Below are 16,915 nucleotides of genomic sequence, written 5' to 3' on the forward strand. Positions count from 1 at the left end.
CTAGGGGGCCGGTACTGTGGGGTTTGTGCTAGGGGGTCTGTACTGTGGGGTTTGTGCTAGGGGGTTTGTGCTTGAGGTGTTTGTGCTTCAGGGGTTTGTGCTGGGGGGGGTCTGTACTGTGGGGTTTGTGCCACTCTCAGTCAATATATCCCATAATAGGGTGTCTCTCACAGTATATCCCATAATAGGGCCCCTGCTCCCTATTATGGGATATACTAGTACTGATGGACCCCTTAATATGTGATATATTGGGATAATTTGTTCACGCAAGCAAAATACAGGGGACAAAATAGGTGGAGTCTATAAGGGGTGGGGTTTCTGGGAGGGGTCCAAATGGAAGGGCGGGGTCTTGCGCCCCACCATTTTAAAACTTCACCAGCTGCCACTGGTCAAAGTGTAATTGAACAAGCTGAAGTTAGAAGCTGATTGGATACCATGAACAGCTACACCAGATTTTGCACTCTCCAATGTTAGTAATTAAACCACAGTGCCTTTGTATTCTGTCAGGGGGGCTGCGTCCCCACCAGAACACACTGATCAGCGCTCTGATTGGAATATACTGATTAGTTGTGTGCACTGATCAGATGCTGGTTTTCCAGCATGTCCTTTTGACAAAAGCTTAACATTCTGAAAGAACGGCATCTGTCTGAAAGACAGCTGTACACACCGACCAAATGTCAGCTGGTCCAGCCAATATTCTGCCCAGACTTTAAAAAGTTTTGCGTTAAACATACTAATAATTTCCCTCTTTCTGGGACTCCAGAAATCTGGACAGTTTATGAAGGATTGACCTTTATAGGATCTATACCTTATAATGCAATCAAGAGGAAAGTAAAGACAGGTTTGCTTAGTATTAATCAGCATGAAATTGTATTTTTTTATTATTGATTTGCTTTCCAATAGTTGAACAATTACTGCAGAAATGTTTAACTAGTTCTGGACCGGAAGGATTTGCCCCCTTAATGACCAGGCCATTTTTTGCGATTCGGCACTGTGACGCTGTACCAAAAAAAAAAAAAAAAAACAAATGTCCTTTTTTTCCCACAAATATAGCTTTCTTTTGGTGGTATTTGATCACCTCTGTGATTTTTATTTTTTGCACTATAAACAAAAATACAATCCTGAAAAAAAAAAAAATTCACATTCTGCTATATAACATTTCCATAAAAAAGAAAAAATTTAAAAATCTAATTTTTTCATTCTTTTAGGCCAGTTTGTATTCTGCTACATGTGTACATAAGTGTATTTTGATTGTTTTGCACAAAAGTTATTGTGTCTACAAACTAGGGGAAAGATTTATGTAATTAATTTTTTTACTAGTAATGGCAGCCATATGCGATTTTTTGCGGGACTGCGACATTGTGGCGGACAGATCAGACCCCTAACTGACATTTTTGACACTTTTGGGGGGGGCCAGTGACATTACTACAGTAATTAGTGCTAAAAATATGCAACTGTTACTGTAATAATGACATTGGCAGGGAAGGGGTTAACCTAGTGGGTGATCAGGGGGTTAAATGTAAGTGTAGGGGAGTGATTACTAACTGTGGAGGGTTGGGCTTTTTTAATGACCATAGAGACCTGTTAAATATAAAATATGGGCAGTTTTGGGACTTTAAATGAGACACCAGCAGGTATTGCTCTGCATCTCCATCCCTGTATATGACAAAACTGAAGAAAAATGTTAGAAAGTTTTAAATATTTTTTTTAACCTCTTGCGGATCGCCCACCGTAGTATTACTGTGGCAGAGCGGCTCGGCTGCGCAAAATCACGTAGTACTATGTGATTTTGTGCACAACGTCTCGGCGGAGCACACGCGCCGCTGGAGCCGCACTCCCGCTGTGTTTAGACACAGCAGAAGGCGGGCCACGGGAGGATCGGAGGCAATTGCCGTTGGCCTCCTGCAATCGTCAGAGAAAATGACAGAAGACCCTCCTGCTTATGTAAACAAAGCAGGCGAGTCTTCTGTCAGACAGTCCGCCGCAATGTCGCAGTCACGCTAAAATACGCTGAATGCCACCATTACTGATAAAAACCAAAAAAATAAATAAAAATTCCAAAAATCTATCCCGTAGTATGTAAACGCTATATCTTTTGCACAAACCAATTCCAATACGCTTTTTGGGGTTTTTTTATACCAAAAATTTGTAGCAGAATACAAATTGGCCTAAACTGATAAAAAAAATGTGAATTTTATTTTTTTTATTGGGAATGTTTTATAGCAGAAAGTAAAAAATATGGCGTTTTTTTCAAAATTGTCGCTATTTCTTTGTTTATAGCACAGAATCTAAAAACGGCACAGGTGATCAAATACCACCAAAAGAAAGCTCTGTTTGTGGGAAAAAAAGGAAATCAATTGTATTTGGGTACAGCGTCGCATGACCACGCAATTTTTCGTTAAAGTAAAGCAGTGCCGAATCGCAAAAAATGGCCTGGTCATTAACGGGTAAAACCTTCCGGAGCTGAAGTGGTTAATGTACGAGGTGTGAATAGGAGCATGTATACAATATATATCCCAATTTTGCTGCAAAATTGAAATGATATTATAGGTTAACTTGTGAAAAACAATTGACTTATTTTTGAGATATTTGAGATTTTAGAAATCTGCTTTACGTGTACCTTAGATATATTTCCTGTTAACATTCAACACAGTCTTTTTCAACTTGTATGCATTGGGAAATCTCTGTAAATGAACCCCTTCCCATCTGTGCTTTAGCTAAAAGATGTCTACAGCACAGTTCTCCAGTTCTGGGAGGGCGTCCATGCACATCTTCCCAGAACATGCACTCTCACCATTGTGTCTTTTGGTAAAGGGCCAATCACAGTGGCCTTTACCATGTGATCAGCTGTGTCCAATCACAGCTGGTCACATGTAAACAGATTTGCTGGTTAACGGCAGGATATTCCTCACAAGTCTCTGTGTGAGGAAAGGAGTGCAAATAACTGGAAAGCCTGGAAGTGTCCTGATTATCAGTGCAGCCCCATAAGGGCAAATCAGTGACCATCAGTACAGCTTATCAGTACCCTTCAGTGCTGCCTATCAGTGCCTTTCAGTTCTACCTTATCATTGCCTCCTAATCAGTGCCTCCTTATCAGTGCCCATGAGTGCAGCCTCGTCAGTGCACATAAGCAAAGAAAAAAAAATTACTTATTTGCAAAATTTTATAAGAGAAACTAATAAAAAAATTTTTTTTTCAAAATGTAATTTCTAGATATTTTGGTTTATTTAGTAGAAAAAAAAAATCCAGTGATGATAAAATACCACCAAAAGAAAGATCTATCTTTCTCAAAAAAGTTATAAAAATGTCATATGGATACATTGTTGCATGACTGCGCAATTGTCATTCAAAGTGTGACAGCACTGAAAGCTAAAAATTGGCCTGGGCAGAAAGGGCCAAGTATTAAAGTGGTTGCATAGGCTCAAGGTTTTTTACTAGGGATGGGGTCTATGTCGAATGTAAGTTTGACTCAACCTTTAGCTGTTCATGTGTTCTCTGAACACATGAAGAAATGGGGCACTCGGCGGGAAGTTTGCCTGACGATGAGAGCCCCATAATGGACTGCGCTGTTGCAGTGCATTGATTGCTGATGATTTGCCAAAGCATGCACCTGACCTGTATGCTTTAGCCAATCGCAGCACAATGTCCTGTCAGAGCCATGATTCGACAAAGGCAGGGTGCACGCCCCACAATATATAATGTATACAATGTATAGTGTGTGACAATAGAAATTAGGCAGGTAGTTAGTGGATAGTGTGTTGAGTCAGTTTAGTGCAGTCAGTGTAGTGTACAGGCATACCCCACTTTTAAAATGTATAGATATGTTGTAGTCTTGGATCCCCTCTCGGTGCTACCCAAGTTTTGTGATCCTGTCACTTATAGTTCGTGAGCAGTGCCATGCCAAGCTGACCGTTAAAGACAGGCAGTGATGCCATGTCAAGCTTTACCATAGACGCCAATGTTAGAGATGGGGAGCAGTGCCATGCCAAGCTTACCAATATTTCTGATAGATGTCAATGAGCACTGAAAGCTGAAAATTGGTCTAGGCAGGAAAGGGGTGAAAGTGCCCTGTATTTAAGTGGTTAAGGGGAACCCTTTGACAGACGTTAAAAATAAAAGAGGCATGGGATCCCCCCCCAAAATTTATACCAGGCTCATTGGGTCTAGTATAGATTTTAAGTGGAACTCCACGCCAAAATTTAAAAATAAAATGGCTTAGGGTCCCCCCCAAGATCCCTAGCAGGCCCTTTGGATCTGGTACAGATTTTAAGGGGAACTCCACGCCAAAATGTAAAAAAAAAAATGACGTGCCCCCCCCCCCCCAAAATCCATACCAGACCCTTATCCGAGCATGCAGCCTAGCAGGCCAGGAAAAGAGAGGGATGAGCGAGCAGTCCCCTCCTGCCTCCTTCCTCGTACCTCTACCCATTCACCAAAAAAGTTTAAAAAAGGAAAAACCACAGAACACAGTTTTTGACAAGTTCTTTATTAAAAGTAATAAAAAAATAGTGTCCCTCGATGTAAATTTAACGTCAATCACGATGCCGGCCGACCCAAAAAACTCTTCACCTCTTCTGAGGTTACCCGCCGTATGCTGCGCTTCAGGTTAAACAGCTCGTTTATAGGCAAGGGGTGGAGCCATCCAGTTACGTCACCCGGTGGCACCATCCCCATCTGATGTCACGTGACTGGGATTGGGGGGACCCTACGCCATTTTTTATCTGTATTGCCGGGAGCCGGCAATACATTACAGCCGCGAGCAAGTTTAAATGAGATTTTTTTTCCTTTTTCCTAGAAATGTCAGTATTTCTGCAGCAGGCTCCATAAATTGTACAGATGTGCCACTTTACAGGCACATTAAGGGGGGATATTTAAAGGATTTTTTTTATTTTTATTGTTTCGCCTTAAGCATTATTAAAATCACTACTCCTGTAAAAACTATCATTTAAAAAAATGTTTTTGCATTGATACATGTCCCCCAGGGCAGTACCTGGGTCCCCATACACTTTTTATGGCAATAACTGCCATATAAGCCTTTAAAATAGGAACATTTGATTTTTCATGTTCATGTCCCATAATAGAGTTCGCATGTTCGCTAGAACTTTTTCCCTGTTCGGGGGTGTTCGGCCCATCACTATTTTTTACCTTCATGCATTCTATGCATGAAAGTAAAAAAATCTTTTGTGTGCAGCAACCCCTCCTAATACTTATCTGAGCCCCATCCTAATCCAAAGATGTGCACAAGAATAGCCTGTCTCTCAGGTCTCTTCCTCCTCATTAGCTGCCACTACTGTCAATCACAGCTAGTGAGCAAATGATAAGAGAGCCGGGGTCGACACACATACTCAGGAGTGAGCCTGCTCCAGTGTCCCTATAGCAAGCTGCTTGCTAAGGGGGCACTCGGCAGGATTGAGAGGCCAGGAGTGCAAGTGGGGGACCCAAGAATAGCAGAATCGGGGCTTCTTTGTGCAAAAGATTATCCTTATTGGTTTGTTTATTGAATGTTATATTGGATGTTTATGGTCTTCTTACTGGAGTTTCAGCACTTTGATTTTATCTTTGAGTACTACAATGTCCTTGATAAGTTTGTGTTATTTCTGGCTAATCACTGCCATTATGCTAGTAAATAGTGCTTGAATTGGAGTCATTAAAACCACTTGCTGGCCGCAATACTTGGTGAAAGTGCCAAGTATTGAAGTGGTTAAAGTGGTTGTATAGGCTCAAGGTTTTTACCTTCATTAATTCTATGCATGAAGGTAAAAAAATCGTCTGGGTGCAGCAGCCCCCCCCCATCCTTACCTGAGCCCCAACAGAGATGTGCATAAAACAGCATCTCCCTTAGGTCTCGTCCTCCTCATTGGCTGCCACTACTGTCATTCACAGCCAGTGAGCAAATGAAGAGAGAGTCCAGGTGGGGTTGAGCCATGCTGTGTGTGAATGGACACACAGAGCAGCTGCTCGAGAGTGAGCCTGCTCAAGTCCCCCTATAGCAAGCTGCTTGCTTTGGGCTTTGGGGGGTATTAGGCATTATCAAGAGGCCAGGAGTGCCAGCGGGGGACCCAAGAAGAGGAGGATCTGGGCTGCTCTGTGCAAAAGAATATCGTTATTGATTTGTTTTTTTAATGTTATGTTGGATGTTTATGAGTTCATATTCTTCTTGCTGGAGTTTCAGCACTTTGATTTTATCCTTAAGAACTACAATTTTCTTGGTAAGTTTGTGTTGTTTCTGGCTAATCACTGCCATTGTGATAGCAATTAGTGCTTTAATTGGAGTCATTAAAACCACTTGCCGACTGCAATAGGAATATATACAGTGTGGTTTCCAAGTGGTTTAGCAGTGTTTAACAGCATTTATCAGTGCTTTTTGGCATTTTTGCAGTCAAATAGCCTCAGCTCCAGGACGCACTAGCAATCATTTTTTTTTTTTTTTTTTTTACTGCTCCTAAACGCCTATGCCTCCAAACTCCTTTGAAAGTTTATGTGTACATTGACACATAGTCTAACATAGAGGAGAGATCAGAGACAATAAAAAAATGCCAGATTTCCCTAAAAGCAGTGTCAAAAATGTCCTGTGTGCATAATCCCTAAATGAGAGATTGGGGTCTTTTTGACCCCAAACCTCTCCATAAAAAGAACCTGTCATCCAAAAAAAAAACCAAAAAAAAAATAAATAAACGTAAAGTGCCCCATCCTTCTGTGCTCACGTACAGAAGTGAATGCATAAGTATATATTTTGGCACCACACATGTGAGGCATCGTTACAGTGGGAGCAATAATTCTAGCACTAGACCACCTCTGTAACTTTTCTATATTATACAGAAAATTGGGTATTTATTGTGTTTTATTATTCATTTAAATGTATTGTTTCCAAAAAAATTGTGTTTGAAAAAATGCTATGCAAATACCGTGTGACATAAAAAGATTTGCAACGATCACCATTTTATTCCCTAGGGTCTCTGTTAAAAAAAATATTATGTTTGGGGGTTATAAGTAATTTTCTAGCAAAAAATACTGATTTAAACTTGTAAACAAAAAGTGACAGAAAAGGTTGGTCTTCAAGTGGCTAAACTTACAGCATATGAATCAGACCATGAATTCAGATATTGACAAGGATGTATAATAAGTTTCACTTTAACAATAGTACATAACAGAAATGCTATGAAACGGTAACACAAAGAGACAAATGTGACTATAATAAACATTAGCTTTGTAATAGTAACAAAAGGCAACGGCAGGAGGAAACGCTCTGGGAGTGCTTCCACTGTGATTAGCAGTAGGGCCCCCTTTGCTACACCAAAACCCTAGACCAGAGTTTTCAGGAACTTAGCTTCACATTTTGCCCAATGCTGATAGCTACGGCATACTCTTCTTTATAGTCATACCAGAGTTGTGTCCCACTGTATCCTTTATAATAACACATGTATTCCTTTATGTTTTATTTTCCAAATGATACCATGGATCTAGCTATTTTCATTTTCTTATAAGTCATTTAGGGACAATGTTTTCTGCCAGCTTTGTGCAGTGGTAGTCTAACCAAGCCCCTCACAGCTCCAGCATAACAAGGATGCTGGTATTTTCTCATATGTAAGACATGGAGAAAACATTGGAGACATGTGACCGTGTAGCATATTGAAGAAAATCTGCAAAGAAGCACATTACCAATGGCGTACTGGTAAACCAACTGGGGAAATGTGGGCCTATGTAATTTATTGCTTGAAGGTTTCTGTGGAGATCTCAACCCAAGAATAGGGTTGAGCGAACACGGACTGTATTATTCGTGTTCGTACCGAATAATTGGATTTTTGTTACCCGAACACAGACCCGAAAACTTTACTGTATATTCGGGTAAAAATCCGTGTTCGGTCGTTTTATTTCCGGGTTTTGCATGCTTTGGCGCGCTTTTCATGGCGGGCTTTCAACAGCCAATCAACAAGCGTTTAACTGGTGTGCCTAAGCCATCCCAGCCATGCCTAAAAATGTATCAGTAGCTGTGATTGGCTGCCTGAAGCATGTGACCAAGTCTTTATAAGTTCGAGGCAGCGCCGCTGCAGCGTCATTCTGCTGTTTAGTTCAGGGAGAGAGCACACATCAACGTGCTGCCTGCTGATTAGGGACAGACAGGAAAAAAAAACATTTGTGTCCGGATAGAATTGAGGGACAGGTCGGAGTGTGTTAGGCAGGGCGAATTGTATGCATTTTAGGGAGAGAGTCTGCTGATTTTTAGGGTCAGTGTGTTCTACAAACTACAATCGATATTGCTGTGTGGGGTGGGGTTTGCAGTGACCGATCTATGATCTTAGCAATCCTTTTAGGGAGAGAGTCTGCTGATTTTTAGGGTCAGTGTGTTCTACAAACTACAATCGATATTGCTGTGTGGGGTGGGGTTTGCAGTGACCGATCTACGATCTTATCAATCCTTTTAGGGAGAGAGTCTGCTGATTTTTAGGGTCAGTGTGTTCTACAAACTACAATTGATATTGCTGTGTGGGGTGGGGTTTGCAGTGACCGATCTACGATCTTAGCAATCCTTTTAGGGACAGAGTCTGCAGATTTTTAGGGTCAGACAGTGTGTTCTACAAACTACAATCAATATTGCTGTGTGGGGTGGGGTTTGCAGTGACCTATCTACGATCTTATCAATCCTTTTAGGGAGAGAGTCTGCTGATTTTTAGGGTCAGTGTGTTCTACAAACTACAATCGATATTGCTGTGTGGTGTGGGATAGGAGATAGGCAGGTGTCAGTGGTCCACATCCATTTTGCTGTGTGTGGGCTGCAGTGAACACAATCTTTTTGGGGTGCAGTGAACACAATCTTTTTGGGGTGCAGTGAACACAATCTTTTTTGCCCACTGAGGAGGAGGGAGAAAAGTATTTTTCTATCAGGCACTGTGTGCAGCATTTTTCCTTCAGCTGTGCTGTGCTGAGTGACTGATCATACACTGCTGTGTTCAGTTCACATGTGCTAATATTGAGTGGTTTCAGAAATCATACACTTTTTTTCTATTCCACTATTCAATATACAGCCTTGGGTTAAAAAAAAATAAATTGTGGCCTGCAGCAGAGCTGAATGATATTTGGGGTTTTTGGGGTTCATCTCATACTTCTGAAGATTTGAGGGTGCTGCCTGTTCCATACTCCTCCTACTCCTCATTCAGCCTTTTAGGGGTACAAACAATAGTAATTGGGGCCTAGTGTGGTTTTGTACGTGTGAGATACATACACTTTTTTTGATCATATTTCCTATTCCGCTATTCAATAAAAACCTTTGGGGATCAATTAAATTGCGGGATAGTTTGTGTTGGTACGTGTGAGATCCACCTTTCCAAGTTTTTGGGGTTCATCTCATACTTCTGAAGATTTGAGGGTGCTGCCTGTTCCATACTCCTCCTACTCCTCATTCAGCTTTTTAGGGGTACAAACAATAGTAATTGGGGCCTAGTGTGGTTTTGTACGTGTGAGATACATACACTTTTTTTGATCATATTTCCTATTCCGCTATTCAATAAAAACCTTTGGGGATCAATTAAATTGCGGGATAGTTTGTGTTGGTACGTGTGAGATCCACCTTTCCAAGTTTTTGGGGTTCATCTCATACTTCTGAAGATTTGAGGGTGCTGCCTGTTCCATACTCCTCCTACTCCTCATTCAGCCTTTTAGGGGTACAAACAATAGTAATTGGGGCCTAGTGTGGTTTTGTACGTGTGAGATACATACACTTTTTTTGATCATATTTCCTATTCCGCTATTCAATAAAAACCTTTGGGGATCAATTAAATTGCGGGATAGTTTGTGTTGGTACGTGTGAGATCCACCTTTCCAAGTTTTTGGGGTTCATCTCATACTTCTGAAGATTTGAGGGTGCTGCCTGTTCCATACTCCTCCTACTCCTCATTCAGCCTTTTAGGGGTACAAACAATAGTAATTGGGGCCTAGTGTGCTTCTGTACGTGTGAGATACATACACTTTTTTTGATCATATTTCCTATTCCGCTATTCAATAAAAACCTTTGGGGATCAATTGAATTGCGGGATAGTTTGTGTTGGTACGTGTGAGATCCACCTTTCCAAGTTTTTGGGGTTCATCTCATACTTCTGAAGATTTGAGGGTGCTGCCTGTTCCATACTCCTCCTACTCCTCATTCAGCCTTTTAGGGGTACAAACAATAGTAATTGGGGCCTAGTGTTCTTCTGTACGTGTGAGATACATACACTTTTTTTGATCATATTTCCTATTCGGCTATTCAATAAAAACCTTTGGGGATCAATTAAATTGTGGGATAGTTTGGGTTAGTGCGTGTGAGATCCACCTTTCCAAGTTTTTGGGGTTCATCTCATACTTCTGAAGATTTGAGGGTGCTGCCTGTTCCATACTCCTCCTACTCCTCATTCAGCCTTTTAGGGGTACAAACAATAGTAATTGGGGCCTAGTGTGCTTCTGTACGTGTGAGATACATACACTTTTTTTGATCATATTTCCTATTCCGCTATTCAATAAAAACCTTTGGGGATCAATTCAATTGCGGGATAGTTTGTGTTGGTACGTGTGAGATCCACCTTTCCAAGTTTTTGGGGTTCATCTCATACTTCTGAAGATTTGAGGGTGCTGCCTGTTCCATACTCCTCCTACTCCTCATTCAGCCTTTTAGGGGTACAAACAATAGTAATTGGGGCCTAGTGTGCTTCTGTACGTGTGAGATACATACACTTTTTTTGATCATATTTCCTATTCCGCTATTCAATAAAAACCTTTGGGGATCAATTAAATTGCGGGATAGTCTGTGTCGGTACGTGCGAGATACACCCTTCCAATTTTTGGGGCGCATCTCATACTGCCGAGGATTTGAGGGTGCTTCAGTCTGCCTCCTGCCTGTTTCGAACTTTTCCTACTCCTCATCCTGCCTTTAGGGTACAAAAAATTGTAATCGGGGCCTAGATTGTGTTTGTACGTGTGAGATACACAGTTTTGTAAAATTTGTCCTATTCCGCTATTCAATATACACCCTGTTTGAGTGTAAAAAATTAAAGTGCGGGATAGTCTGTATCGGTACATGTGAGATACACCTTTTTAAATTTGTTTGGCGCATCTCCTTCTACCGCCGAGGATTGCAGGGCGCTTCAGTTTGCCTCCTGTTCCCAACTCCTCCTACTCCTCTTCCTCATCCTGCCTTTAGGGTACAAAAAATTGTAATTGGGGCCTAGTTGGTGTTTGTACGTGTGAGATACACCGTTTTGTAAAATTTGTCCTATTCCGCTATTCAATATACACCCTGTTTGAGTGTAAAAAATTAAATTGCGGGATAGTCTGTATCAGTACATGTGAGATACACCTTTTTAAATTTGTTTGGCGCATCTCCTTCTACCGCCGAGGATTGCAGGGTGCTTCAGTTTGCCTCCTGTTCCCAACTCCTCCTACTCCTCTTCCTCATCCTGCCTTTAGGGTACAAAAAATTGTAATCGGGGCCTAGTCTGTGTTTGTACGTGTGAGATACACCGTATTATAAAATTTTTCCTATTCCGCTATTCAATATACACCCTTTTGGAGTGTAAGAAAATTTAATTACGGCATAGTCTGTATCGGTACGTGTTAGATACACCTTTTAAATTTGTTTGGCGCATCTCCTTCCACCGCCAAGGATTGCAGGGCGCTTCAGTTTGCCTCCTGTTGCCAACTCCCCCTACTCCTCTTCCTCATCCTCCCTTTAGGGTACAAAAAATTTTAATCGGGGCCTAGTCTGTGTTTGTACGTGTGAGATACACCGATTTTTTATCCTTTTTCCTATTCCGCTATTCAATATACACCCTTTTGGGGTAAAAAACATTAAATTGCGGCATAGTTTGCATATTTGACTGTCAGATACACCCGTGCGATACTGTTGTTGTTTTGTTCCGCTATTCAATAAACACGTTTCTAGGGCAAGATCATAAATTACAGAAATATGAGGAGACCGTCAAATAGGGGCCGTGGCCTGGGTCATGGTGCTGCTAGTAGAGCTCCTGTTGCAAGGAGAGGACGTGGTCAATCTGTACCAGCTACACGCACAAGTGAAACACCTTCCTCAAGTGTTAGTAGGCGACAGAACCTGCATCAGTATTTGGTAGGGCATCATAAGCCTCTAGAAGTGATGAGGCCAGAACACAGAGAGGCGATAGTAGATTGGTTTGCTGCTGACAGTGCCTCCAGTTGCTTCACATTGTCTCCCACCCAGTCTACTGCAGAAAGGTCAGAGTTGGCACCTGCAGCCGATGTCCAACCGTCTTTCACCTCACCCCCTTGCAAATCAGGCAAGCAGTCTGAGCCCCAAGCCATACAGCAGTCTCTTGTTCTTTTTGAGGACTCTGTGCAGCGATGCCCAACCACTCATTTCTCAAGATGAGTACATGCAAGGACCATCGCAGCACGTCTCCGATGATGACGAAACACAGGTGCCAACTGCTGCGGCGTTCAGCATTGTGGAGACCGACAAGGAGGGCAGGGGTGGAAGATGATGTGGAGGATGATGAGGTCCTCGACCCCACATGGAATGAACGTCATGCAGGTGACCTGAGTAGTTTGGAGGAAGAGGCGGTGGTCGCACAGAGCCACCAGCACAGCAGAAGAGGGAGCAGGGTGCAGAAGCGGAGCGCCCGTGCCCTAGACACTACGCCTGCTACTGCCCAATGCAGCAAGGGAACGAGCGCACCAAAGTCAGCTCAAAGGAGTTCTCTAGCGTGGAAGTTCTTTAGAAAATGTGCTGATGACAGGACACGAGTGGTTTGCACCCTGTGCAATCAGAGCCTGAAGCAAGGCATAAACCTTCTCAACCTGAGCACAACCTGCATGATCAGGCATCTAAGTGCAAAGCACGAGCTGCAGTGGAGTAGACACCTTCAAAACCAAGAAACATCTCTGGCTCATCCTGCTTCCTCTTCTGCTGCAGTCTCGGCCGCTCCAGCCTCATCTGTAGTGATACCGGCACCTGCCACACCGCAAACAGAGGATCTGTCAACAACACCACCACCTGGGTCACCAACCATCTCCACAATGTCCCGTGGAAGCGTTCAGCTTTCCATCTCCCAAACACTTGAGAGGAAGAGGAAGTACCCCCCTACCCACCCGCGATCCCTGGCCCTGAATGCCAGCATTTCAAAATTCTTGGCCTTTGAAATGCTGTCATTCCGTCTGGTGGAGACGCACAGTTTTAAAAACCTTATGTCGGTGGCTGTCCCACAGTACGTCGTGCCCAGCCGCCACTACTTTTCCAGGCAAGCAATCCCTTCCCTGCACAACCAAATGGGGGAAAAAATCAGGTGTGCACTGCGCAACGCCATCTCTGGCAAGGTCCACCTAACTACCTATACGTGGACCAGTAAGCACGGTCAGGGGCGTTATATCTCCCTAACGGCACACTGGGTAAATGCAGTGGCGGATGGGCCTGAGGCGGATAGCAATTTGGCGCATGTCCTTTCACCACCGAGGATTGCAGGGCGCTTCAGTTTGCCTCCTGTTCCTAACTCCTCCTACTCCACTTCCTCATCCTCTACCGCCTCCTCATCCGGACAGCGTAACACCTTCACCACCAACTTCAGCACGGCCAGGGGTAAACGACAGCAGGCAGTTTTACAACTTGCCTGTTTGGGGGACAAACCACACAACGCGCAGGAGTTGTGGAGGAGCATGGAACAGCAGACAAATGAGTGGTTGCTGCCAGCGAGCCTCAAGCCCGGCCTGGTGGTGTGCGATAACGGGCAAAATCTCATAGCAGCTCTGGGCCTAGCCGGTTTGACGCATATCCCTCGCCTGGCCCATGTGCTGAATTTGGTGGTGCAGAGGTTCCTTAAAAACTACCCCAATATGTCAGAGCTGCTGCAGAAAGTGCGGGCCGTCTGTGCGCACTTTCGGCGTTCTCACCCTGCTGCTGCTCGCCTGTCAGCGCTGCAGCGTAACTTCGGCCTTCCCGCTCACCACCTCATATGTGACGTGCCCACAAGGTGGAACTCCAACTTGCACATGCTGGAAAGACTGTGCGAGCAGCAGCAGGCCATAGTGGAGTTTCAGCTGCAGCACGCACGCATGAGTCGCTCTGCGGAACAGCACCACTTCACCACCAATAACTGGGCCTCCATGCGAGACCTGTGTGCCTTGTTGCGCTGTTTTGAGTACTCCGCCAACATGGCCAGTGCCGATGACGCCGTTCTCAGCTTAACTATCCCACTTCTATGCCTCCTTGAAAAAACAATTCGGGCGATGATGGAAGAGGATGTGGCACAGGATGAGGAGGAGGAGGAGGAGGAGGATGAAGAGGTAACATTTCCAAGGCTTTCAGGGCAGTCATTTGCAAGGGGCTCCGAGGGTGGGTTCCTGCACACACAAACGCCAGGGACACAATTGTCCAGCAGGGGCACAGTTCTGGAGGATGAGGAGGAGGAGCTGGAGGAGGAGATGGAACCATGTTCACAGCAGGGTGGCACCCAGGCCAGCTCATGGCCATCACTGGTGCGTGGCTGGGGAGATACAGAGGACACGGACGATACACCTCCCACAGAGGACAGCCTTTCGTTGCCTCTAGGCAGCCTGGCACACATGAGCGATTACATGCTGCAGTGTCTCCACAACGACCGCCGAGTTGCCCACATTCTAACTTGTGCTGATTACTGGGTGGCCACGCTGCTGGATCCCCGTTACAAGGACAACGTACCGTCCTTAATTCACTCACTGGAGCGCGATCGCAAGATGCGCGAGTACAAGCGCACGCTGGTAGACGCCATGCTGCTGGCATTCCCACCTGACAGCGGGGCCACAGTGGAAGCACAAGGCAGAGGAGGAGGAGGAGGAGGAGAAGGAGGAAGAGGTCGCCAACGCAACCAGGGCACCGCCAGCACCTCAGAAGGCAGAGTTAGCATGGCCGAAATGTGGAAAAGCTTTGTCAGCACGCCACAACAAACAGCAGCAGCACCAGCAGCTCATATGGAACGTCTTAGCAGGAGGCAGCATTTCACCAATATGGTGGAGCAGTATGTGTGCACACGCCTAGACGTACTGAATGAGGGGTCTGCCCCCTTCAACTTCTGGGTCTCCAAGTTGGGCACATGGCCTGAGCTTGCCCTTTACACCTTGGAGGTGCTGGCGTGCCCTGCAGCCAGTGTATTATCTGAACGGGTATTTAGCACGGCTGGGGGTGTTTTCACAGACAAGCGCAGCCGCCTGTCCAGAGACAATGTGGACAAGCTCACGTTCATTAAAATGAACCAGGCATGGATCCCACGGGACTTTTCCGTACCTTGTGCAGAATAGCGATGGATACCGACCTTACCCACCCATTGTTCCATTTTTGCTCTTTCTCACTCTTTTGGGGTGTACCCTCATTTAAAATTTGTGAAAAGAAGCAGTGTTGGCTACCTCGTCCTCCTCAGGGCCAGATTAAGGTAGGGGCTATTGGAGCTGCAGCTCCAGGCCCCTACCTTTATATAGGCCCCGGGTTGGCCATATTCACTGTTACCGCTCTTCTGTCACTTGTAAACACAGAAGTCTGGCTTCTATGCTCGCTTCCCCAGGCAGCTCCCTCAGAACCTCCCCCCACAGCACGAAGGCCGGACAAGGAGGGACAGTTGCCGATGCATGGATGTGTTTATGAGCTTCAGAGACAGCATCCCATGTTGAATTAGGCATGCATGGCTGCACCCTTCCTCCTCTGGGTGCATGCCAAGGCACGGCCCTTAAGGCCCTTCAAAATCCTCAGCACCAAGCCCATGATGCTCTTAATCTGGCCCTGGTCCTCCTCCACCGCCGCTTCCACCTACACCGCCCATAGGTGTGCGCAGCCTATTGCATTAGGGTGTGCACCCCAAAGTTTAAATACACATGCATGTGTTTGCCTACATGTACATGTCCCTGATACATTACTCTCCCTGCTGGCAAAGTGAAATAGAGCAGAGCAGGTCCGAGGGAGATCTTTCCCATCTCCTCACTGGCAAACAGAGCGATAATGCTAATGTGCCCTAGGTGATTAGGGTGTGCCCAGGTACACCCGGCACACCCTGTGCGCATGCCTATGACACCGCCACATCCACCACCACCTCAACCTCCCTCCTACTCCATATGGGCCTCGTCCTTCAGAGATGAAGAACATTGTTTTATTTTTCTGTTTTTTTTTTTGTTTTAAGTTATTTCCCTATCCACATTTGTTTGCAGAGCGCTTGCCATGCTCTTAACAACGTTTTGCTGCCATTTGCAGCACTCTAGCCCTTTCCATTGGTGTTTTAGAGCCATTTTAGTGCCTGAAAGTTCGGGTCCCCATTGACTTCAATGGGGTTCGGTGTCCGGGAAAAGTTCGGCAAAAGTCCGGGACACGGACCCGGACTTTTTTTTAAAGTTCGGCCGAACCCGCCGAACACGGACATCCAGGTGTCCGCTCAACTCTACCCAAGAATCAACTTCCTATACCTCAACAACTACATTAGTAATTTATCCTTATGACATTCGTATGTTATGCACAGTGGAAATATCAAGTGACATAAATATTATGGTAACATTCTAACATGATATATGTATAGATAATATACAAGAATAAGCCCCCGTTCACACTAAGGCGACCTGTGAGGCGCCGTAGGTCGCCTCCCATAGGGAAGCTGCGGACCCGTTCTAATAGGAGCGACACTTAGAAAAAGGGTCCGAAGCTTCTTTGGGGAGACCAGGAGGCGACCGCCATAGACTTCAATGTTATGAAGTCCGTGGCGGCCGCTCCGAGGTCGCGGTGCGAAGTAGCTTCGCTCGTATGTTAACGGGCACTAAATGTGGTTTCTAGTAAGAATGAACATTTTGGGGTTGATCATGTAAACTCAAATGGACTGTGCAAGTTTGCAAAGTGCAGTTGTTCCAGAGCTTAGAAAATTAGGTGAAGCCTTACTTTGTAAAGAATATCAATCACGTGCAAGAAAAA

General features: G+C 44.7%; 1 protein-coding gene across 2 annotated transcripts in view; it reads right to left on the reverse strand.

Moving 5' to 3' along the window:
- Nucleotides 1-16,915, reverse strand: part of GABRA6 (gamma-aminobutyric acid type A receptor subunit alpha6) — an 82,286-nt gene that overhangs the window by 39,617 nt on the left and 25,754 nt on the right. The gene's annotated exons all lie outside the window — the stretch shown is intronic.

Source organism: Pelophylax lessonae (assembly GCF_965119305.1).
Source record: "Pelophylax lessonae genome assembly, chromosome: 4".
Classification (NCBI taxonomy): domain Eukaryota; kingdom Metazoa; phylum Chordata; class Amphibia; order Anura; family Ranidae; genus Pelophylax; species Pelophylax lessonae.